At 26.6% G+C, this 27,144-nt stretch overlaps 1 pseudogene across 1 annotated transcript in view; it reads right to left on the bottom strand.

The window, feature by feature from the left end:
* The window catches only part of LOC147808302 (voltage-dependent calcium channel subunit alpha-2/delta-4-like), a 50,803-nt pseudogene extending 24,213 nt beyond the window's left edge, over positions 1-26,590 (bottom strand). Inside the window, exons 1-17 of the transcript XR_015434963.1 lie at positions 25,070-26,590; positions 23,841-24,027; positions 22,990-23,053; positions 21,307-21,457; positions 20,785-20,859; positions 19,772-19,861; positions 15,959-16,072; positions 15,772-15,850; positions 14,411-14,460; positions 13,180-13,263; positions 12,300-12,464; positions 9,043-9,093; positions 8,839-8,919; positions 7,053-7,127; positions 5,146-5,226; positions 3,486-3,509; positions 3,333-3,404 (exon numbers count right to left, since the gene is read on the bottom strand). The product of XR_015434963.1 is annotated as a voltage-dependent calcium channel subunit alpha-2/delta-4-like (transcript). The remainder of the gene's footprint in view (positions 1-3,332; positions 3,405-3,485; positions 3,510-5,145; positions 5,227-7,052; positions 7,128-8,838; positions 8,920-9,042; positions 9,094-12,299; positions 12,465-13,179; positions 13,264-14,410; positions 14,461-15,771; positions 15,851-15,958; positions 16,073-19,771; positions 19,862-20,784; positions 20,860-21,306; positions 21,458-22,989; positions 23,054-23,840; positions 24,028-25,069) is intronic.
* Positions 26,591-27,144: the final 554 nt, after the last annotated feature.

The following is a 27,144-nucleotide window of genomic DNA, read 5'->3' as shown; positions in this document are numbered from 1 at the left end:
CTTATCACCCCAGACGATATTTAAATTTTAGAAAAATGTGTGTGCATCATTAAATTTTTAGCTAAGGCAAAGGCAAAATTTACTTTATTAATAATTATGTATTTGTCGATCTATGTGTTTGGATTAAATTAGATCATATGAATTTTAAATAATTTTTTCTGTAAACATGCATTTCGTCTCTATCTTTTTTTTTATATTTTCGCCTAATTGCCATTTGAGTGTAAAATTTAAGAAACGACATTTTTATTAACTAAGGTTTAACGTAGTAATTTGGTCACATAACAGCCTAGTTTGTTTTAAATAAACCGTAATTATAGAAACTTCTCAGAACTATTCAAAATATTTAATAATAATATTACATTACCTTCCTTTAAAAAACATTCTATGCCCGCTCAAAATAATATTTTTTTTTAGGTAATTCTACTAGCAATTTTTTTTTTATCATAGATTATTGTAAAACATTTTGTATTTATTATATTAATTCAGAACATTTCTTCTTAGAAATTAAGTTTCTATCCTCTATTTCATTTTTTTCTTTATTTTGTGAAATATGTGAAAATTGTATGACGAATATGAACAAAAGAAATTAATATGTGTTTTTAACATTTTAATATTAGTGCTGATTTTCTAAATGTGTTTTCAGTTATTATTGTACTATTGTTACATTTTTGTTTCTTTACATAAGACTAATATTGCATTTAGCTAAAATTTAAAGGAAATATATTAGGGGGGGGAGGAGGGTGTCATTACGATGCACAGAGTTTCGACCTGTTTTTCTAATCTAAGCTTCTAGGGAAAATTTTGAAGATCAAAAACTTAAATTCGATGAAAAATGAATGACATGTTTACTAAGGGGAAGTACGTTTTTATATTCGATTTTATTGCTCACATTATTGTATGCACTAATTTTTTAGCTTATTTCTATGGATTTAAAGAAAAATAAAGTAATTTACAATTTTATCGTAATATTTCGTAAATTGAAATAAAAGATTTAACTTTTCTCTATCGAACCATAAAAATTTTAATAGTACATGATTATCTGATACTAATAATAGGATTATCAAAGGTAACTCTTTTTCTAATTTACTTGATAGGATCCAACCACCTTCGGACTTATAAAATGAATGTATAAAATGAACAAACAAAAATTAAAGCGAAGAATTTTTAATTTAAATACACAAACTTTTAATTAAATATTTAATTCTTTTGAATAGTCGCAAGTCTACAATATGATTTTAAAAAAAGTTTTATTTTCCTTAAAAAAAAAAAAAAAAAAGCTTACATAGTGGTTTCCATTTTCTCTAACTACTTTAATATTAATTATTATCAGCATTATTAAAGAAGGTATTTCCTGAATTATCACTAATAATCATCCGAGTTTAGAATATATTAAAGATAATAAAATCTATTGCGACTTTTGATTTCCAGGATCTTTTCCCCTTTCTAAACCAAAAGATGTCTTTTTGAATTATTACTATGATTTTAAAAATATCTTTCATTGTGATTTTGATCATTGGAAAATTCTAATGAATTTTTGTCCTTATAATAACTACCTTTACAATGAATAGAATTTTTATTCAAATTGATGGACTATCACAAGGATCTAATTTTTTATCTCTCTTAGCTAACTTATTTTGGCACTATTATGAAGAAAAAAAATCATGCTCTTAATATTAAACATGTTTTTAAATTTATTGCTCAGCCTTTCATCCCTTCAGTGGGTCGATAAATGAGTACCAAGCATGCTCGGGAACTAAACACTGGGGGTTTTGCGTTCGACTGACCACCTAACCAGAACATCTGCTCCTGTACCCCAGAGCCCAAGGTCAAGTTAACTGAGATGGGCACAGTTAGCTTTGTTCCTCTATGGGCTGTCGCGCCACTAAGTTTAGTTTTCAGTTTAGATTTATTGATAATTTAACTATCTTTAATTTTCAAGGTTACACAATTTTTTTTAAATAACATTTACCCGGAGAAATTAATCTTGCTTTGTAATCAAGATGATAATAATAATTAAATTTTTTAGATTTGGGTATCATAAAAGAAGAAAATATCTGCTTTGGTGATTTAAACGATCAAAGAAGTGATTTTAATTTTAATATAAATAAACTAATTACTTTAGAATTCTAATGTTTCTAAAATGCTTTTAATGTTTAGAATTCTAATCTACTTAAATACCATTTTTAATTAAATGAATAGAATTAAATAGAACATAAAGTAATGTTTATTTATCCTCCCCCCTCAAAAAAAAAATAGGCAAACTCTTTAAAAATTTGATAAAAAACAATGGATACTCAACTGAAGTAATAAAATTCTATGTGAAATCATTGATTTAATTGTATGTTATTATAAATAAGTTTATTAAAAATTTCTTGGATAATTTATATAATTTCTACCATGTGCAAATGCATTTCGGGCAATTCTGTGGCTAAAAATATGCGCAAAATGGCGATTCATGTTTCTTTCTCTCTTTTTTTCCCCTCTTAAATAAATGCGATTTTTCTAAAATCATTAAAATTGTATAATTGAATATCAACTTTATTAATTATGACCTTATCCAGTATAATATCACTTTGCGCATATCCATTTTCGAGCAAATCCTTGGTAACTAACAAATCAAACGCGCTTCAGTACTGTATTACACACACACATATATATATATATATGCTGGTGTGTATAGATATAATAGATATGTGTTAAACAATGGAAAATAATAAAAATATTTCAAGAAGGGCGTCGATAGGGAGGATTGCCATAGGCGCCATTTTCTCTAGATACGCCTCTGCCTCTTTGACTTTGCCAAAAATGGTTTGCAAGATGTTTTTTTTCCACAAATGGTTAACATAAGCTTCTTTCTTCGGGAGAGTCTAAGTTTCAGATGTATAGATAAGGATTGGGCATCTAATAGTTTTGCACAGGAGTAGTTTTGTATGTCTCTTTACGCATACTGATCTAAGGCCATTTAAACATTTTTAAAGTATTGTTTTAACTTCTATTGCTTTATAAAACATAACATTGCTGCATAAAAGATGAATAATAAAAGATGATAAATACTACACAAGGGTATCTCAAATTCCTTCCAGTCTTAAGTCATTGTTAAAAGGAAAAGGGTAACTAACAAAAAGGGTTTCTCTGAAATTAAATAAGTTCCATTTTTCTGAGGAAACAATTTGAGCACACCAACAAAAACTGGGGAAAATGTCGAAACTAAGTGAATACAACACTAAAAAAAAATTGAGTGACATAAAAAAAAGTTGCAAAACTTCTCTGGTTACTTGATGTCATAAAAAATTCCAAATTTTATTGACAATTAATTAAGGAGAACTACTTACAAAGCCTTCAATTGGAATTTTTACAGCCATTTCCCCCCAACCTATTCTTCTGTCTACCATGTTTTTTCTTATCTGAAACAACATAAAAAGTTAATTAGTAACGGAAACCAGTTTTAAAAGTAATTTTAAAATAAAATAAAATTTCATACTTACTATTAGCAACTAATCTTCAAATTCCTTGGAACAGACATAAAAAATACAAGTTGCAGTTAAAAAGAAAAATAAACAATTGATTATGAACACATACAAAAAGCAATAAATTTGCAAGCATTACAAATTAATAACTGTCAAATCTATCATAAGGATTAGATTACTTCAATGAAAATTCCATGTAAACAAAATGTAATAAATTAAAATATTCAGGGTTTATAGGAAATGTAATAATTTTGATGCTATGTCCATAATTACACACATTCTCATATAAAAGTGTTTTATTATGTTCATGGAAATAGAATTTCCAACCTCTGCTAAATTTTATAAGTTTAAATTACCAGATAAGTCAGGGAATTTTCCAGAACATTTATGCACTGTTGTACACCCTTGGTAAAAATAATGCCATTACTAAAATATTCGATAATGAGTTTTTTTTAAAGTTATAGCAGTTTGAGCACACAGTTTTCTGACACAATTTATAGTAAACGGAAACTGTTTCCAGAGATAAATATACCATTTATTAAATTATATATTAAACTGCAGAGTATTAAATATACACACACCATCTAATAAAGAAAATCGATGTGTATACAGCACCTAACTCTCAGCAGCTAGATTATTGAGGAAAAATACTACCAGTATTAGTTGAATTATGGATTAAAGTCTCTAATTTCTTCTACAAGCAATGCAAAACAAGATTTTCAAACAAAAAGTCTTTAATGAGTGAGTAGTGGTGAGTTTCAAGTCAATATTTCAAAATAGCAAGTTTGATAGTGAAGAATAACTTTAGATGTAACATGAAAATAAATTTTTTTGTCCTTTTTCATAAATTTTTACAGAATTACACAAGTTAAAAATGTACAGAAATATAAGTCACAATTAAGGGCCAGCACTGGATACAAGGCGACTAAATACAACAAATGGTGAATAAAAAATTGCCTGTCAGTTGCAACCGAATTGGCACTTTTTCGTCCAAAATGCACCCGCGTGCATTAGCAAGCAGGTTATTATTTTTTTTTTTAACAAACATAAAATTATTCTGAATATTTTTTTATATTCTAAAAATTACTTTATTGCAGCCTTATTTTTTAAATTTTTTCTTCATTTTAGATATGAACACTGCAGCGTTTACCATATTTTGGGAAATGACTTAAATTATTAATAACAACACCTTTTTTAAATTGCTTAAAATTTTCATTTTTTGAAAAAAACATAAACATGCTTAAAAAAATGGCTACGGTTGAAAATCCATTGGCTAGTATAAAATTTTCTTAATTTTTTCCAATAACTCACAGCATTATTGCGTCTTCACTCTGAAATTTTTATGGGTTTTTATAAATTCCTAAATACAAGTCAAATTGAAGTTGCAAACCAGAAAATAATTTTAACAAAGAAGATCAGACTGAATATGGAGTTTAATAATACAAGACAAAACACTGCGGCAAATTTAAGCAATTAAACTAAGACTGTCAAAAAAAAAAAAAAAAAAAGAGAAAGACTACTGATGTATTTCAAAACAGAGGGAGTAATTTATATAAAGCTACTTAAAACTATAACTTTGTTTTGACAAAAAATAATCATATGAGTTGGCTATGTTAATAAGATTGAAATTTTCAAGGATATTAACACAGAGAACAAAAAATAGGAAAGAATAACTTACATACAAACCGGAATTTGTGTCAACTAATTCAACTTCTGTTAGGTCGACATTTCTGTATCATGGCTTAAGTAACTCTTGAAACTATAAGAAAATATTTCATATCATCCCAGAATAGTACAAAAGATTGCATTTCAATCCAATGCTTCAATTAAAAAAAAATTATTAAGGTCTTGGCATACTAAAACTGTACTAATGAACCAATTACATTTTTAAGGCAATTAATTTCTCAATTACTTCATTAGAAAAAAATTGTTTATATTACTTTCTTTAGTAAAATTATTTTTATACAAAGTACTATCTGAAATACAGTAAACATAATATGCACTGCAATAAAATCTACATATTGCATTGCAATGTATTTTACTTATTTTTTTTCTCTCCAAAACTGCTAAAATAATGGTTATTAAGATGCTTCTCGTACAATGGACGCTTAATTATTTTGTTTTACGTAGATTTTACTTTGGATAAACGAGAGCTCGACGTGTATGTGTGTAAAATGTTTTTGACTTCTTAATTAGTTCCAGAGATATGGTGAAATATTCAAAACGTCAAATTAATATTAAGGGACCAAATTCTAAATCACACTCCTTTCTTAATCATTGAAACCATTTTTCAAGATTTCAGCTTTCCCCATATTTTGAGTGCCAAGAATTCCAATGAGCTGTAAAAAGTTATGGTTTAATCAAAGAAAGTATATTTTTGTGTGTTTGATTTAAATTTTAAGGAAATTGACAAGCATTTCGGCGTATTTAAAGTTAGTTCCTCAAATCATTAAGATTGCATTGTAGCATACCTGCCAACATTGGAGAAATAAAATAACGGAGATTTTACTAGTGACATTTTTTTAGGCTACAAGTAAAGTTTTGAAACATCAAGCATAATGATGTAAGTCAAAATTGGAAATTATATAAGCACTTACATTTAACAAAGTAAAAAATAAGCAAATAAATCTTAATCTAAAGATCTTTTTAAATCATGATTTATAATTACTTTAACTATTAACACTCAACATACTGCATTACTGGCAATAGCACCATCTGTTGAGGACTAAGAATTTTTTTTGATATCAGCGGATATTTTATCGCCATTTTTTCAACAAAAAAAATTTCTCCAACATATATGGAGAAACTTGGATATGGAAAACTATATGGGTAAAAAGGAGATAGTCATAAAATACAGGAGCCTTCGTTAAAAAAACAGGAGACTTGGCAGGCATGTTGTAGTACACGAAACTCAGATCAAAAGTTACTAAAGAGTTCCATTTTCTTATTTTGCTACCGCATATCATATGTTTTATTATGAGCATATCTAATTCCAGAATAATTAAAAAAAAAAAAAGACTACTAAGGGAATTAATATAGATAACATATATGCAAGTTCGAATCTATATTGTCAAATCTCAAAAAAAGTAAAAATTGGTCGGAAAATAAATCATAAAAACAATAAATAGGAAATATAAAGCTAATCTATAAGAGACAAAAGTTTTTTTTGTCCTTCAAAAATTTTAACTCTCATTCCTATTTAGATTAGTGCCTATAATATAATAATTATTACAGTGCCTAATATGAGGAGGAAATTCACAGTTTGCTTAATGCGTAAAATAATAAAGAACAAAGAAAGGAGAGAATAGTAATTTGAAGGATGCTGAAAAGTGATATATTTAAAAAATTTGAAATCAATAAATTGATGATTGAGAAATGATTCGAGTTGTTTAAGATATGAATGAAAAATTCTGCGCAACATTTTCTTTTAAAGTAATAGAAGAAATTATTCAATGAGACAAAAGAAATTACATTAAAATTTAGAAAAGTTATAGGAAATGAATTTAATTTAAGAAATAAGTGTTGATATTTATTCAAAACATTTTAATAAACAAGTGATATTAAGTAGCATTGAAAAAAAGTTACCAATGGTCTAAGCTCTGGATGAAAAAGTACATGCTCATTATTTGTAATTGCAAATGAATAAGCATTGACTCCAATCTAAAAAAAAAGAATAAATATTTTCATGCACATAATACAAACTTTTAACAATACATGAAATACGACACACACTGCAACCGCCATATGAAATTATAAATAACAAGTGTCTAAAAAAAGCAACGTAAAAATGTTCAACATAGGTTTGAAACTTAGTTCTTGCCCCTACAATTTCTTAAATAAATGTAATAAAAATAATTGCATATGTTACTTTGCGATAGTAAAATTAAGATAAATTTAAATATAAATCTTAAGATATTAGTAAAACTGTTTTAGTTAATAAGGGGATGTGTGTGCGTTTTTATGGCAAGCAAGTTATTATGTTTTTAAAATTTGAAACTTTATTTAAAGTCAAACAGGAAAATACAGATATTTTTTCTTCTTAAATTTACAGAATAGTTAAAGACATCAAATTTCAAACATGTAGTAGAAGTAGAATGAGTCACACACTCAACATTATCTACCACAAAAATAATTTCAAGCATACAAAGTAGATTAAAAATTTTTTTTGTAGAAGATTCATTCAAAAAATTTAATTTTGCTGATAATTGGATTTCTAAGGTAGTTTCAACTTCTTTTCAAATGTACAGTTTTGAATAGTATACATTGTAAAAACTGTAAGGTAACTTTATTGACCCTATGACAGTTAGAAATAGAAAAAGAAAGTCACATAATGACTTGTAGTTTGTTCTGCATTGTGAAATCAGAAAATAAACAGTGAAGTGGTGTACAGGACAGAACTTGCAAAGCAAATAGTAAATATTGCAGAAGTGAATAACTTGATTAAGTATATTCTTCCATTAATGCATAAAAATTTCTTAAACACATAGTGAATATTTTAATGCTCTAAAATAAATTCTCTTAAAAAAATATGATTAAGAAGATTTGATTGTCAAAAATAATAAACAGCAATTATTAATAACAGCCGTTTTCCATACGCTAATATTTTCCTTAATCTTCTAAGAAAAAAAAAACCTCACTTAATATCAAGTACTAAAAATTCCACATAAGAAGAAAAATGCAATCTTACTGCCATGATTATCAAAATTAAAAAATAAATAGAAAAAAGTTATATGAACAGAACCAATTCCGCGATTGGTCAAAATTTGCTTCAGCGCATTAAATATTATCGCACTGAGTGATCGATATAAAAGACATTCTGAATAAAAAAATGCAGAGTTCAGAATCAGTTGCAATTAGTATCATGGTGATATTGACCTTTTTTTTCCCTTCAAAACCTTTTTTTCATGCAAAACTAATGCTAGCCTTCAAAACTTGAATCAAGTTTTATCAGAAAATGAGAACCCTATGCACTTTTAATAAATTTTGATTCTTAGTAATTCATTGTAATTTTGATACGAAAAACTGTTTCTATGTGAAAAAATAGCTTCTTGGCTGAAAAATGTTGAATTAAAAAAAAAGCATAAATAAAATAAAAACGCAATAAATGAAACTACATAAGGGCAACAATTCAAAGCAATAGTGTTTTTCAGGTTCAATAGCTAAACTTGAAAACTTTTGGTAAAAAAAATTAGGAAAAAATGAATTATTAAAAATCAGTACAGACTTTAAAAACATACTGATTTAAACAATGTTAAAAAATTATTTATATTTAATTTACTATACTGTAAAAAGAAAATCAAGTTTAAAGCTGATTTGATTTTTTTGACACAAATAATTATACTAATGTATATAGAGTGAATATGAAAGATACCTTATAAGCTCTTGTTAATTTAGTAATTTCCCTGATAGGAATATCAGTACCAGCCACTCCCAATAAACTAGCAGACTTGATCTAAGAGAAAGTTTATTTTAACTCACAGAAAAATAAATAAATAATAAAAAAACTCTTACAAGAATAAAGAAGGGAAATATGCTGCAAGTTTCACAGTTTGCAACGTTAGGCCAGTGTACTTACATTTCGTTTATCAAATACTGGAGTGGCAACTGTAGTCATTAATTGAAGAGGCTGAAAAGAGCAACACTTCATTAGAATTATAAACTTATTTACATAAAAACAACCTAGCTTTTTTATTACAGAGATTAATGGCACTACTTTTCGATTTGTTAAATAAAGATTTTTGCAAAAAAACAACAACAATTATTAACACCAAAACGTTGTTAAAGCAAACATTCATTGAACCACTTGTCTTTTTGCATTCTTGTCTTTAGATGCTCTAAATAATAATTAACTAATTTTATTTTCTAAATAAAATGTATTAAAATGCTATGTGCAGGCTAGGGTTTGAAATTTGTTGCAGGAAAAAAAAAGAATCAAATTTCGTGGAAGATTCATGGTATGCAAAAATAAATAAATACAATAAAAGACTTAGATAATGCAATAATAATAAAATAAAATCCTTATCAAAGCAGCTGATTATTAACAAAAATTCATGCTGTGATATGCATGGCATGTTAAACAAAAGATTCTTTCTTCATTTGTTTTAGTTTGTTGTTTGATGTTATCTACTTTCGCTTTCTTATACTACTTTATACATTCTATCCAAGGCTATGCATTCTACAAAATGAGAATTAAAATTAAGAAAAAAACTCAGAATGTAAAAAAAGACATTATAAACAAAGAGCCTAGATGACTAAATACATCAAATTGTATGGAATTCATTAAAACAGGTGTTTATTTTCAGATTTTTTTGCAGTAATTTAATAATTCGGATGATGAGCAAAATACACCATTGCAGTACTTTAGACTAATTGCTACAAACTCAATAGTTACGTACAAAGTTAAAAAAAGTATAGCGCAAGCTTTAATGATGTTTGGAATTTTAATATATTTAGCATATTATTTTAAGAAATAATAAACATGACATTGATGTTTTTGATTTCAAAAATTAATCATTTTTATAATAATTTTGTAATATTATAATTTCCTGTCTAAGAGCTTTGTCAATCACATTGAAAACTCTTAAAAATAAAATTGGACACAGTAGAACCTCAATCCAATGTTCCCCCCTGTATCGTCTTGTTTGAACAGTTTTATCCCAAATGCTATTCTTATAATGTTAATAATATCAGTTTTTGTTATGAAACAGGCAGATTCCCACATCTGTTTTTCAGAAATTTTACAACACTAAAAAAAATATCAATAAGAAAAAAATAAGAAGTAATTTCTGATGATACCGATGGAGAAGAAGATAAGGATTTGTTACAGTTTGGGAAAAACGCCTCAATAATCAAGCTTGATGTTTATGAATTCATTTCATAAAAATGTTGACATTTGTGGAGTTGTCAGCTTGAAAAATGGTTGCAGAAGCTGAAAAAGTGCAAAGTGATACTGATGAGAATGAAATGGAACCACAACCACTGCCAACACTTGCGAAATGCTTTCAAAATAATGAGAGACTTTCCATAGCCACACGGAAATACAGAAGATGAAGAACAATCTGTCGAAAATGTCAAAAGTTAGTTGTTGTTAGAGGAGTGTTGTTTTCAATGAAATAGTTCCAAATATTTTAAATAAATATATAAATCAGTTATTCTTCTTTCCTTTGCATCTTAAATATTTTTGCAGCAAGTAAATTTCAATTAAAATTTTAATACTTATTCTAAATTTATTGATTTTCCAGTCTATTATTTCTTTACAACTTTTTATGTGTCTTCAGGTCATTATTTAATATTTTTGTTGATCTGCATTCGCCACTTTCCCGTATCTATACATTGTAATGAATTGTTATACGGGAAACGAGCAATCGAGGTTCTACTGTACACGCTACTAGCAATGTATGAAATTCGGTATTTTACATAATACCTAGAATTGCCCCACAAAGAATGAAATGATTAAACATTATTTTACATAATATTCAGGCATTCTCTGGCATGTACAAGTATTCCATAGAACGTTTTATCTTCAAAGAGATATAGAATGGTTTACCTTTAAAAAGGTATTGCAATGCTTTCTATCAAGTGGTGGAGAGGTGTTAGAGGGTATATATCTATTTTTATCTATCCAAAACTGATGAAATCGATACAAAAATGCTAAATGATTTAAAACTGTATCACGAAGAAATAGTTATATGCAGCAGCTTAAAAAACTTCACATCTTTATTTTCAATTAGATAAATATAAAACAAAGGTATATATTAAATGCTATTTTTTTGTTGTTGTTATAATTATGTTAAGTTTAAATAAATATCAATGTGAATAGTTATTATAGATAATTTAATTATTTTATCTCAAATCCAATTAATGCCATCAATTATTCCAAACAATTAATGGCCTTAGCCTTCGTTGCTAATGTACCTTTCCTGCAAATGGGCAACTCTCATTAACAGACAATTTTTTAAGTCTCAAGATTGTCTGCTTAACCAAGGTTTCCCTGTAATAATAATTTTCATGTTTCATACTTTGCCTCAAAACACTAGGCATCCTACATTATGTAGATGCTTTATATATTTCCAGTAACATACATATAAATAAATCATAACTACATTTTTTAAAGACAGAATCATATTAAAGATATATTTCATTTAAAAATTCATGAAAAATACAAGCCAAATAATGGAACAAAATTTTTAAAAAGGTTTAAGGGTAAAAATAGAATAATTATACATAGTATAAATTACAATTAGAACATAATAGGGTACACACCTGTTTTTTCTTGAACCTACTACGAGGAATCTAATACATAAATAGCACACGCAGAATGTTTCATGAGATAATGTAAAATTCCAGAATGCAGCATGCAGAGAAATATAACAAATGCACACTGTTAAAGAGTTATCCATTAATATTTCAAGTAATACAAAAGACATCTTCCGTTATAATAATGCAAAAAAGCAACAAAAAAAAGCATCATTCCAAATTCTAGTTTTACACACAATTTTCATTGCTTGTTATAAAAAATCAAAGAAAGTTAAAATAATAAGATTAGTTCAAAACTAATTTTATTTTTCATAATTTTTATTAAAAAACACAATTTCCTTCGCTATAGTTAATTTTTTAAAATTAATTCATCAGTCTAAATGAGATTAAAGGTTTTCTTCAAGACCCTAAAGTGAATCAGTGAATGTTAAGGCAAACTTTGAAATTACAGGGTATGGATTCATGGAATTTGGAGTCATTTGCTTGTTCAGTAATTTACTAGAAACAACAAACATCAGGATTTGAATTGGGAATCAGCAAAACATAGGGTCATTAACTTTAGAACAAAACACAAACCCTAATCTCTTTTGTTTCGTGTTCGGGCTCAGGTGTACTATCAGGATCAGCATAATCTTCATCTTCTTGGGCAGAATGCCACTGCTGAATTCGCATTTGATTTAGTTTGATACGAATTTGTTCAAATTCTCTATCTTTCCATTCTGCTAGGTTGAGGTCAGTTGCCTGAATTTTGTTTAAAAGCAGTAAATATAAGAAATTATACCAAGTACTATTTTTGAAAATTAGATTGGCTCTAATTTTTTCTTAAACTGATGAGAAAAATAGTAATAAGAACTCAAATAAAATTTCATTAAAATTAACAATGAAAAAATAGATTAGTGCATAGTGTAAAATTATTAATCATGAAGCATTATGCATAAAATAATTTAGGTTTAAAAAATGATTTTTAAGATCCTTAAAGCTTTAAAAGAAATCCAAAAAACATGCAAGTTTTAAAGTAGTACAGCTGAAGTGGTATAAAAACTGCGGCTAAAATGATATAGCTGAGTTTATTAGCTTATTACTTAAAAACGATATTCCGATACATGCTCAAATACTATTATTTTAATAAATTTTTATAGCAGAAAAATGTAAAAATATGTCAAACGCTTGTGGAAATATTTAACTTATGAACTTTAAATAAAAAATTATTAATTTAATAATAATAAAAGATAGTAAAGTAAAACTTCTTAAATTATATTTGTATTACAATATATAGAGGACATTCATTATTTATATATTGGATATTCGCAAAATATGAGACATTAAGAAACATTTATTCAATTATTAATTATAGTTCATATTAAATATATTGATAAAAACATCTGTGTTATAGAAACAGACATGTACGTAAAAAATTATGATTTAAATACTAAAAAGGATTAAATTAACAACTCACCGGCACATCTGCATAGACAGATGTCCATACAAATGGTCGTGTACCAGACAAAACAACAGGCCTGCTCATAACTGGCACATATTTCTGAAACAGTAAGAATAGAAATTCATTAAATTGATACCCGACAAAATTTGTCCCAAAATTTTGGTAAAATCTTTTTAAAAAGATTTATACATTTCAAATGTTGATAACAGAAAAAGATACGAGTGACAAAAGAGCTTTCATGAGTCTTTCAAAAATCATTACATGATTTTTAACAAAATTGTAGAATATAATAAAAAAAAAGATTGCATTGCAGTCTTAATTTTAAGAAATATTAACCATTAAATTCTTATCAAAAATATTCACCTCATCTTACGCACATTTGTTTTAAATTTTATTCCGGTTTAGAATCTAAGACTATGAATTGGTGCATATGAGAAAATTTTATGTTTTTAGCGAGTTCCAATTAATCACACCCAAATAGGTATTTTTTTTAAGCATGATTCATGTACTATATTGCACAAATACTAAAAATACTTATTTTCTCACATATTTTTCTCATGCATGTAAAACCAGATTTTTCATAAGTAATCCTTAAACAATAAACTGTTATTTGACAAGGGGGAGGGTTAGTCTAAAACATGGTTTCATAATATTTGAATAAGCCCTAATCACCTCCAAAGAAGCTCCTAATCACAAAAAATTAAAAACTTTTATTTTTAATTCAAAAAATAAATCAAATTCCTTCTTAAAGTAATATTGCATCTTTAAAAAACTAATTTAAATAATACAGTTAATATTTTCTTATTAAATTAAAATAAAAGATATTTTCTAACTTAAAATTGTTATGTCAATAGAAGTGAAGAATTTGTGTTATAAAATTACAAATTTTGTGAAAAGGAGGTTTAATACAAAATTGTTACTTTTTATTGAAAAAGTTGTTTACAAACTTTCCTGAATTTTCAATTTTTGCTGGTTTTTGTAACCAGTTTCTATCTCCTGCAGGTTTTAAAAAGCAAATTTATACCCCCTGAGTTTTTCAGGTTTTTTCTGAGGGACATAAACCTTGTCATTCCAATGGTACAAAACTTTTGTCATAGATTACAATAATGCAAGGTTATTTCCTTTTACAAATATTTTATGCAATACAAATATAGGACAACCAGAGATACATTATTTAGTAAAAAAATGACCATTGAACCAAATAATCTAGAGACTAAAAAAGTTTGCATAAAAAATATACACAGACCTGAACTTTATCCCGAACCTCAGAAAGTGTAGCCATGTGTGTATAAAAACCTGGAAAACAGTAAAATATATTAAGGCCCTTGAGAGTGGAAGACTAAAAATCATACACATACATAATGAATAAAATGAAAAACTGAAAAAAAAAATGAATTTTTGTTCAGAAAATTTGGATCTAAGTTAAATAATCACAAAGCCATGTTTATATTAAAACCAATCCAGAGTAAAAAAAAATTTGTACTAACGCAACTAGACATTTGCATTGATTCTATTATAAATTACAAAATGAAGCCACAGTCAAAATATCATAATAGGCAATGGAAATTTCAACAACATTGATATCTAGACAGGTATTTGAATCACTAAAAGGAGGAGGAATAAAAATCTGACAGCACACAATGTGACAATTAAATTTCTTAAGTTTTCTGAGTCTAGTTTTGACAAAAAATAAAATTTGTTCTCCAGTTTTTATTTATTGATTACTATAAAACAACTTGCATTATATTTCAGTGTTCTCTTAATGCTACTTATTTCAAAATTCAGAAAATAATTATTTCTACGAGAATGAATATCTCCGTGATCACTAATTTTTTGTAAATAGGAGAGATGGGCAAAATTGGGAAGAGGAATAAAATAGGGAGCAATCAGTTTTGATTAAATTACTGCTGACATTTATCAGATATGACATGAAACTAGAAGTAGGTATTCATCATTTTATTCAGAGATGAATGAAAGAGAGTGCAGACTATTTCTCTATCAATAGTAATTATTTGAAATATTTATCATAAAAGTTTTAATTTTTACATCATCAATATTACTCTGTAGTTTTTTGTTCTTAAAAGATTTATTTTCAGTAAAATCATCTGATAATGCCTTTTTTTAGCAATTATTTAAGCAGATTTCGCATCAAGTTTAAAATAATATAACTCTCCCTTTCTGTTAAATGGCTATGTAGAATAAAACTGAGATTTAGTCAGTTGGACAAAATCAAGTAGTACAAAAGGCTATAAGTTACATGCTAGACCAAGTTAAAATCATAGGAAGGTTAGATACAGAGCCCCAAATGTAAATAATGGACACATGAAGCTTGTACCAATGCAGAGAAGTAGGATTAAAGTTTTATTTATGATTTCTGTTAGGTCAGTTACACATAATTTAATAAAAGTTACAAACATATGAAATTCATAATTACTTATGTTCCTCAATTTTCAAGTTTTTTTCTTAGCAGTGTACAAGGTGATTGTGTAAATTTAATACTATAATCAAGCATTATTTCAATGTAAACCTGATTTTATTTGACTAGGTTGGATAAAACCAAGTACTAACATAGTTCAAAAAAAAATGTATATAAAAAAAAAGACAAACCTTTATTTGCACAGGCCATCCAATTTACTTCATGTGATTCAGTAACTTCCTTACCAATTAGGTATGTAAATACTCTGACCTATAAATTAGAAGAAAAATTAAGCAAGATTGCTTCCATTTAATAAAATTATAAAAAAACATTACATTTAAATGATAACTGCTGTCTTATAATGACAAGAAAACTTACAGGTAAATTTGGGTAATTGTAACGCCTAAATATGTCTTCAAATGTATTAGGAGCTCCATCGGTAATTATCATAATGGCTTGATTACATTGAGTACCCAATCCAGATCGATTGTACTGCAACAATAAAGTAAAATTTATTTTTAGTTTTGATTGAAAACAATTGAAAAACAAAAATATTTTGATTATGATAAAATATCCGTTCCTGTTAACAATACCAAAGTTGGTGCAAAAATACATTAAAAAAATAGTGCATTCCTGGAGTCAAATTTTTTGTAATGTAAAGCAAATTAGATATCATTATACATGTGAAGTTGCTAGCAATTATTCAATAATCATAAAATTCGCACAAAACAAATTCAAAGCCATAATACCATTATTTACAACATCCAAATCCACTCTGTTAATGCAAGGCTGCTAATGATTAATATCTAATCTTACTATGGCCTCTCACATTATATGTACAAAACAATAAACATATTTTTCTTTTCCACAGGAAAACAGTCCAAACACTCAGTAAATACACTACTCTTCACAACATGAACATATCAATTAAGATAAATTTCTAAATATGGTTGCTCCTTTTCTTTTGTTGTCAAGGCGACTATAAGAAGTTTTTTAGTGTTGAAATTTAATATATTATGTAACATACATGATTAGATTTCTTAGTAGTGCCTTATGGATCACTGGAGTTGAGGTGTTACAGTGGATTAAATTTAGGTAAAGAGAAAGCTTGTAAACAGACGGTTACAATTAAGTTGTTTTGGTAGAACAGATCCTTAACACAAGGAAACATTTGGAGAAAGTAAACAGGTTTCGCTAACTTATTAATTATTTTCTATATTATTTGATTGCAGATTTCACAGCTTTGGGGAAAAACATGCTAAATATTTCGAAAACACTCAAATTTCTGTAATTATGTGGTTTGTAAAAAAACAAAATATAGAATATTATTTTCTAAATGATTAAATTATATCATTAAAAAAAGATGTCTAATAAACAGATTCTTGATATTTTTGTATATTTCAAAGGCAATTCCTCCAAATTCCACAAACTACCATTTTTCCTAATAGCATAGTCATTTCATCAGAAACAATAGTAGGCAATATACTAAAACAACTTCGGAATTGATTTTTTTAAACACCAACTAGGCATTTTAGTCAGCTTCGAATAAAATCTTCTCTCAACTGTAAAATTTTCCAAGTATATTAAAAAAAAAATTTTTCAAAACTTTTTTAGAAATTCAAAATTTTAAATAGATAAAAGATTGATCTCTATACTCACATATTCACAAGTTTTTTTTTAGTCAAATTCAAAAACATTTAGTTATTGTGGAATGAGTCTTAAGTTTATTCTTTAAAAAAAAAACTTTTAATGTTTAAGAAATCTAAATATACAACACATTTTAGTTTTAAAGCTCAAATATGTATATAAGTTCAAAAACAAAGTTTAGAGTGAAAATGTCAGAACAAAATATCGATGAATAAAATATATTTAAAACTTGGAATATATTAGGAGGCTTCGCCCCCTGCTCGCTGGCGCTCACCAACCCCCGGAACTGCTTTCGTAGTTCATTTTGGATTGCTTCGCAATCCAATGCTCGCTCATTGGATACGTTTTTAACGTCTAGCTTTTGCATACTTCTTTTTAATACTGAAGTTTCGAAAACTTTTCACTGTAGAAAATTCTAAACCTGTACATTTCAATATTATTTTAAAAATCTAAGCAGTTCACATATTTTTCTTAATCACACTATTCTAATTTTCAGTTGTTGAGAAAAGTAACTGTTGCAAGTTTTGTTTCAAAGTCTTTCCCACCAGAGGGCTAAAGTCATATGTTGTAAAACAATATCAAATAGTAGTCTGCCACTAAACGCCGGTTGTAAAGCATCGGCTTTGATGAAGATAATTTTGTATTTTTAATTCTCTGAAGGGCGCCATCCTATTAATATGGAATGTAGATATTTTTGATTGTTGATGAAGCCCATCATTTTGTGTTTTCATCAGTGTTCAGAAGCAGAACAACTATAAGTTTTTTATTTTATCACAGAAATATAAAATGTATAAAAAACAAAGAAAAGAATAAGAAATTGAGTATACTCATAGAAAAAGTTAAAATTATAATATAGTATTTGTCAGTAAAAATAAAACTTTTTGTTTAAGTCATTTCTAACAATTCAAATTTCTCCGAGGCAATTCTAAAGTATAAATTAAGGTAGTATTGTTAAATTGAAACACAATATTCTTAGTTTTGATGTCAACAATACAATTCATTTTTTCACAAAAACGATTGCTTCCATTGTTAAATTCAATGTCAACAACTCAAATTTTTCTTAGGCAACTCTTAACTTCTAAATATTACTTTTTTATGTATACATTTCTAAACGCCAGTATTCAACCACAAAACAATTTAAAGTCCTCAAATTTAGCATGAAGTTGTAAAATGTAATGAAAGAGGGTCATAGCAATAATGAAAGTAGAAGTAAAGTTAGTATTGCAAAATTAAAACAATATTTTTAATCAATGAGCCAAGTTCTTCAAGAAGCAGTTGTAGAATTAGGTTGTTTATTTAAAACTTTTTATAGAATTTCTTTAAAAACAAAATTGTTAATTTGGGCATTTGGCGATACAACACTTATAGAATTGAAGGATTTGTTACGTCAAGCGCTCAGGTATCATAATTTTGATCTAGTTACGCTTCTATGTCATTTTGATTTATGTTGCTAAGTTAACTTTCAAAAAATTCTATGGCTAGCAACAGCATTTTTATTTTTTAACTTGTTTATTTTTATTTCTTTTAGAATTCGTTATTTTTTTAGCGAAATGTTTTTTAACCTAACAGAATTCTTTGCCGACTGATATATGAAGAAAATAAAGTAAATATTTAAGTGTTGTGAAAAGAACCTTATTTAGTTGTACAAAGTACTTCAGCCAAAATTTGGGAGCCACGTAAGAAAATTATATATATTAGATCAGAAACACATCATTAAAAGGCGGAATGCTTTGGTGTTTTCAAAACGCAAACAAAACAAAGCAAACGTTGCCACCGGCGGAAAAGAAATACAGCCAAAATTTGGGAGCCACGTAAGAGAATTATATATAATAGATTATATAAGTAATATTTTTAGAGATAAAATTTTTTTTGTTGATAAATTTAAAACCACAGGGACAACTTTTTATCACCGTGTAAATTTGAGAATAGAGTTTCTCATGATACACTATTTTGCATGGCATTAATTTCACGATTTCTAGCAGTGAAAAACTAGTTTGATAGGAATTAAACTATGTCTTATGTTGATTGGAGTTTAGAATTGACAGTTAAAAGGGATACATGAAATTTTAGTCATATATATTTGTGAACAGAGAATGTTAGGCTGTTAGGTTAAAATAAGGGGAATTAAATGGACAAAAAAGATAAAACAGAGAGTGAAATAATACTATTGAGGCTAAAAGATACACTAATTTTTAAAATATCAATTTCCATAAATTTCCATCAAACTTTTTAGAGGTTTTTGTAAAAGTAATATGAGTTACATATTTATTGTTCTGATCAGAAGAAAACACACAGAAAATATGCTAAAAAGTTTAGGAAAAATATCACTTATTATATCACAGTATTATAAAATTGAAATATTTTATCACTTATTCATTATAGAATTGATAGATTCACAACCATTGAAAACAGATATTTCATGTTTATATCTGTTTTCAGAGGGAAAAAAATTACAAATCAATCACTGCACAAAATATTAGTTTCAATGATAATTTCAGCAAGCAAATGATAATATTATTTAATTTTAAAACATATGAAACTTACTTTTTGGAGAACTTCAAAGGCTGTTATCAAGCTCAATGTAAAATTTGCTATATTTGCTGTCTCCATTTTTTTCATATGCTTCATAAATTCCTAAAAAGTATGATATTTAAAATTATGGTATGTATCACAAAAAATAAATACATAAATATTGTTTAACTTCATGACATAACATGCATTAAGAGAAAACCAATTTGAAAGAAAAATTTAAGACTAAATTTTTGTTCTTCAAAAAAGTGACACATGGCTTATCGTAATGAATTTAATTAAAAAAAATTCTTCTTCATAACATTCTTAAATGAAGAAATTGAACAGTTGAGCACTCACATAATCAAGAATTTCAAAGCAATCACAATCCCAAAAAATATTCAACTAAGATTGAGATGTGAATTGTAGTTTAGTTGAGAAGTCCCAGCCATCCAATTAATTAACAGCAAATTACTACTATCTTATCTTACACAGGCAGCTAAGACTATCTTCATAGACAGGATAGTTTTAGTTAAAATAGGATAATTTATAAATATAAGGTAACAATATGCTAAATTATACAACTGATTGAATTGTACAATAGAAAATATGTTAAATAGAGAAAAAAAGTAGAGAATATAGAGGTGTTTTAGTTAGAAATGCTCTCTGAATATTTGGTTTGAAATTTTGATTTTAAATTCATATATCAAACACCGCATTTTATTTATTTAATCGTGTATAAAGATTTGAAATAAGTTAAATCAGATAAATGAATAAGCTGTGGAATAAAAATTACATTATACATTGAATTTTAATGAAAGATAGATCCAAATATCTTTCATGAAACAGAAATTTATAAGAACTTCTGCTAAAGCAAAAAACTTTTTTTTGACGTGCTAAAAAATTGACTAATGAAATGATAAATACATAAAATGTGAACAGTTAAAAAACATACAAACAGTTTCGAAACATTATTCATTAAAAAAAAAAGACAGATTTATAATTGAAATGTACAAATAAATTTTATGTAAACAATTTAACTCTCATACTCATATATTTTCTTCATTTGCTTGGACCAAAGCATTTTCAAAGCAAGGAACAACAGGAGTGACTTCGTCCGAAAGCTAGGGATGAACATAGTTATCATTCATTATAATCAAAACTTTAGGAACAATTCTTATTTTTCCTAATTTTCTAGTTTGCATAATGAAAATAATTTAAACAATAAAGATAAATTTATGAACCGATAGCAATAACAGAAAATAGTAGACAAGTTTAAAATTGACAACATAAGTAACAAGCACTTATTTTTTAAAGCATAATAGACATTTATGATAATAGAATAAATGTTTCAAATATCACAGAAAATGATAAAAATAAATTTAGACAAATGAGCAAAAACTTATAAAGCATTTTTGGAATCTTTATATATTTTTAGTCACAGTAATTATTCTAGATGATCCATTACTTATCATTAGTACATTTTTGGATTAAAAGTTATTAACAAAGATTAAATGAAATCTAGAAATAAACTTTTTAATAATTCTAATTAATATACAAAGTTGTCTTACACCAAGAATAGTGACAAAATCATCTTCTGTTAATGTTAAAAGAATATCAGTCACAGCATTCCTTGCTATTTCTTTTCTAATTCCTGTCACAGATCCACTACTATCAACAAGAATAACTATGTCTTTTGGTGAGACTGCAGCTTTTACATACCTGAAAATACAAAGTAAATATATCAGAAAACAGAGGATACAGTTAACTTGAATATATATATATATACATAAGAGACAAATAAAAGAAAAGAGAAAGTTTGAAAGAAAAATTAAGATTTTATTAACTATGCATAAGCTGCAAGTACATAGAACCCATAATGTAGGTTAAAAACACAAAGAGAACAAGGAAACAAACAAAAAAAGGGAGAATTTTAAGGAAAAAAAGAAAAAACTATTGTAAATTAAAAAAAGTAAAAATTATTGAAAATTAAAAAAGTAAATTTAAATTTAACAATAAAAAAATATAATCTAGTAATAAGCTCAAACAATTATAGCTGCAAACCTAGTGCTTTCTAATATTACATTAATATAACAAAAACAAAATATATCAATACAATAGCATAAAAAAAGGCAGTGTGAGAGGCTGATTCACAAACAAAATTTATATATATACACACATTTATATAAATGCACAAAATATGTTTAATTAACACTATCTTACTTATTTAAAGAACTTTTAAATAGCGAAAAGCAATAAAGAGATCTGCATGAAGGTAAAGAAACTTAATCTTTAAAACAAAGACAGATAACATACGTTAAATGTGAATCAAACTGATATTAAGTCGGTTGCAAACTAAAACTGAAAAATTTAAGTTGGCACTCCCTGTAAGCTACATTTGTATGTGTGTTGCATTTGAGGAATTGCTAATGCATTTGAGGAAAACTTCCTAAATTTTACACATTTTGATCTGCAATCCAAATAGTTATACTTGAAATATTAGGTTTCTTCCAATTATACATATATATATCAGTTTCATAAAAAAAAATAGAAAATTGTGGTTGACGAATACCTTATTACAAGCTACAGTTTTGTAAACCTTTTCATTTTTTTCACGAACTAATGCATTTCTCTCATAGTTAGTTACGATAGGGTAATTTCACGATATACAAATATCAGATTTGAGGATTTTAAAACCATACAGCCCAGTTCAGAAAAAAAAGCAGTTTGAGTAATTTTTGCTAAATTAATTCTTAGTATCATTTATATTTACTCCAATCTATAGTATCTTTCATAAGTTTAAAAAAACAAAAACAAAAACCAGACGTTACGATATGTAAAAACTGTAAAAGCCATGTTTTAATTCTTTTTTAAAAAAAAATTACATTTCTAAAGGTTAGTAAATATTAGTAGAACTGCTTGATTTTATTAAACTAGGTTAAAGTTTTATACATCTGAAGACTGCAAAGATATAAAGGATAGTATTGCCCTATATTAATATTCATATATAGTGCTATACTAATATGCTTCATGGAAGGAATGATGACTATGTCCCATCCATGAAGCATAATACTAAAGGTTGAAACATGGGAAATGTAAAATAACTTATAATGATGCTATGAGAATAATTAAATAAAGTAACACCAATATTAAGTGACATTATTTAATTTTTGTCACCACTTATTAAAATTAAGACCTCTAGGAACCCTGTAAAAATACATATTTAGATTTCTCATCAAAATTTTAAATCTCACCAAGAGCGAGTTCGGCAATCATAAATGTCTGGCTTTTCCCTGCCTTCTTTCACCCAAGTAGTGGCTGTAAAAATGAAGAAAAAATTTTGAAACTGAAGATAGCTTAAAAATAGTAACAATAATTAATTGCCTAACAAAATGGAAAAATTTATGATTTTTTTAATTTTTTATATTGCAGAGATTGGATCTGAAATAAAGATAAATTGAAACAGTATTACTCAAAAACTAGTTAACTAATATAAAGCACTTATTAATTACATTTGAGTACAATTAATTTAAAATAATTTGTATAAAAGAAACACAAAAAAAATTAGATAATTTAAAAAACATGAAGTGACATTATTAGATATAAGTTATCAGAGACTAATATGGTCAATTTTACTAGTTTACTATTTCCATTTTTAAACTAGGAATACATCAATTATAACTATAGTTAAATGCTTCTGCACTTAAAAAAAAGTATCCAACAAAATAATTTGTCATGGTCTTCTGAATTGATGACAGTTGCAGTTTCAGCATTTATTTAATCAACAATAGCTAATTGCAGCTATTTTTTAATGCAAAATCAATATAATATGATAGTAGTAAAATATTTAGGGACAATTTTAGGGAAAATTTACTTTTTAATCACATATACACACACACATGAAAAAAAAAAAAATTAATACCAATAAGAGAAGGGAATTGTTTTGCTTTACACACAATAGTTATTTTAAAGTCTAAGTTTATTGCTAGGTTTTAAATCATATTTTCAGAAACCTAACTGGCTAAAAGTTAAGATTACATATTTTTCCCCCCAACAAGAATAAGTCTTATTTATTAAAAAAAATGACCATAAATTTTTCCTTTACCAGGAAATGTGCATAAAAAACCAGTATTACTCCCAAAATATTGCCAATTAAGGAATGGATCAACGGCAAGATTATTTCGAAATGCAGGAGTGAGATATTCAGACCATTTATGGAGTTGAGAACCTTGGGATCTAAATATGAAAATAGCAATGCAACAAAAATATCCACTAAAAAAAAATAGTTCTAACTACTATGAATAAAATAGATAAATAAAAAATTCCAAAAGAAGGAGCTTTTGAAAAGCTTTATAAATAGTTAAAACATTCTTCAAAAATCAAATAAATTGAAAAAGACACAGCTTAAAAAAAAATCAAGAAGTAAAATTTTATTATGACTAATATTTATGGCTATTCAAGTCCAACCATTTGAAGATAACTAAGTGAAAGTGGAAATTTGCAGATTATAACAAAAGAAATAATAAAGTATTTTTTTACATTTACAATTTATTATAGAGTCATAGAACAAAACAGTTTCTTAAGTTAATCAGGTTTTGATAAAAACTTGGTTATAATTTTTTATTCCTTAGGTAGTAAATTAGTAGAAAAAGATTTTGTGAAAATTTAATTAGGGCATAAAGAAAATAAGGCAGAAATATACAGCCCGTTGTACCTAAGAAGACAGATGAAAGTTAAATCATGGTATGAATAAATAATTTTAAAGGAAGTTTAAAAGTTTTTTATTTTTTAATTTATAAATACCAATAAAGTACCACTTTAATTGGAGGTAGAAGTTTTCAAGTAAGTTTAATTATTAACGAATTACGACAAAAGTAATCTCTCTACCACCATTTGAAGATTATTGAAAGTTAAATTATAGTAGAGTACAGGTAGCTTAGTTTAAAAGATTTTAAATTCAAAAGTACCAGTAACATACCATTACAATTGGTAGCAAAATTTTTTGAGTAAGTTCAATTGGTAAATAAATACAATATGACAACAGTCTTTACTATAACAAGAATAAGCTAATTGAAAGTCAAAAGACGTTTAATTAAAGTCATTTAATTAAAGTAGTGGTTATGTAAAAACTAAGGATGTAATGAATAGTGATTTGGCAGAATACCAAATATTCAGGCAAAAATATTGGCCAAATACCGAGTATTCGGATTCCTCTAAACTTTTTTCCATTAAGAGCATAAAATATGATGATAAAAATCCGACATTTTCATAAGTTCCGTTTGTAGTCAAATATAGCTTTGGTAATAAAGGAAAGGAGTGCTATAAAATATATTAAATAGTTACTGCTAGTTTTTTCCAAGATAAGACGTTCTGAACGTCCACTCGCATTTCTTCAATCATTTTTGTAGCCCATTCTACTGTAGCACCTAAGTCATTCAATTTCTGAGAGAATGAATATTTAAATAACACAAAAAGGGATGTATTATAAAATTTAACAATCTTAATAATTAGTTGTTTTAAATAAATTCCCTTTGTCATTCAATGGAAAAGAACAGCACCACAGAAATATTTTTGAATAATTTTGCTTCATTTAACTCTTAGAGGATTTAGTAATTATTAGAGACACTAAATAAGCACAGCCTCCAGTATATACTTTTGGAATCTTAATCAAAAGAAAGTAAATGCCCAAGTTTATATTTAAGCAAAGAAAAAAAATATTATCAAAATTTGATAAATCACTCATAAGGAAGAACATATAAAACAGTTTGATTACTAGATGAAAATATTTTCTGGTAATTGCTCTAAGTTTCACAGCTTTCTCCTGCAAGCAGGTTTTGATGTTTTTGTTTGGTTTTCCTAAACAGTGATTCATAAGATTATAATATTTTTCTAAGATTAAATATTAACTTATACTTTTTTAAAATGATTTTAAAAAAAATAGTTAAGACAGATTACAGAATCCCCTAAATGTAACATAAATTCATGTCTTCATGATTTAAAATATTCTTGATGTTTAATAAATAGGGTTGAAAATATTTTTTTTCTGGTATAGCATACCTGCCAACTCTTCCGGATTTTCCGGAAGATTTTATTTTCATATTTAAAGTGGTAGTAAATACATACTATTTTTCTATTATGAACTTAATTTTTAAATGATTTTGATCACCACTATTCTTACAAAAATTAAGCACATATATTAATATGCGTTACTATCATGGTTGTCAACTTAAGTTTTTTCAAATGCAACGTATTTGCTTGCTTAAAATTGAAGTTTTTAATTTCATTTTAATACCACTGGGAAAAATGATAATGGAAGGGATTAAAAGTTGGCAGGTATGGTATAGGTAAATATTTAAGAAGGATTAAAACTTATGCAGAAAACGTCTTGGTTAGCATAAGGCACAACTAATTAAGAATATGTTTTCCAGGTGAAGAGTACATTTAATATCATTGGAGTCAAACTTTGAATGTCCCAACAGAAAATATTGTGCAGATTTCATAGAATATATTTTTTTTATAACTTTCAACTATGGAAATTCTTAATCGTAACTATAAAAAATGAATGCATCTTCAAAAATACATCTTATGTCAAATTTATAACTTAGTTAACGTTAATTATTTAGCATTGACGCAAAAATAAAAAATTAGAAGGACCACTAGAACACAGTCTTATAATGTTTTTTTTTTTTTTTTGATCAGAACATATTCATAAATGCTCTTAATATTATCCTTAGTAAGTACCATTACTTTTGCTCAATCTATCTGAAGCAATTTCAAAGTTTGATCGATCTGAAGCAATTCAAATGAGAACAAATAAAAACAGATTTCTAATACAAATTTATACAAATGTTTATTTTGAGTAAGTATTGATGATAGAAATTTTCCGGTTGCCTACTTCTGTGCTATTTTAAACTTATTTTATTGCTGATTTACCAAGTTGCAAAGCAAAGGTAGCGCTTGGGTAACTACAGAGCCGTCCCGATACTCATCCCACCGGTTCTAGACTGCAACGGTATCACAGTGTACGAATATTCATTTTGAAGTCGAATCAAATCATTAGCAATAATGCCATTATTTAAATAAGTTTGGTTACAAATACTATTAGATAATTCACATTGAGTAGCAGCATTATTTAAGTGGTGGTTATTATTTCCGATCTATTTTTATGTCTAAGCTTATAAAAAAAATGCTTTTTGTATCGTTATTGACTTTTACTGTTTACAATATAAATTGCTCTACTGACTAATCTCAGTAATAAAACTTTCTAGAATATCAATATATATGTAATATGAAATAAAAATGTTTATAACATAATATAAATTAAAAATGTATATAATGTAATATGAAATAAAAAGCAAACGAAAATTTTTTAAGAGGAATTTTTTAAAAAAAAATTTAACAACAACCAA

The sequence above is a fragment of the Parasteatoda tepidariorum genome, chromosome 6, assembly GCF_982258835.1.
Source record: "Parasteatoda tepidariorum strain Cologne lab strain chromosome 6, Ptep-v5.0, whole genome shotgun sequence".
Lineage (NCBI taxonomy): Eukaryota > Metazoa > Arthropoda > Arachnida > Araneae > Theridiidae > Parasteatoda > Parasteatoda tepidariorum.
The sequence above is the reverse complement of the archived record's forward strand: the minus strand, read 5'-3'. Positions and strand labels throughout refer to the sequence as shown.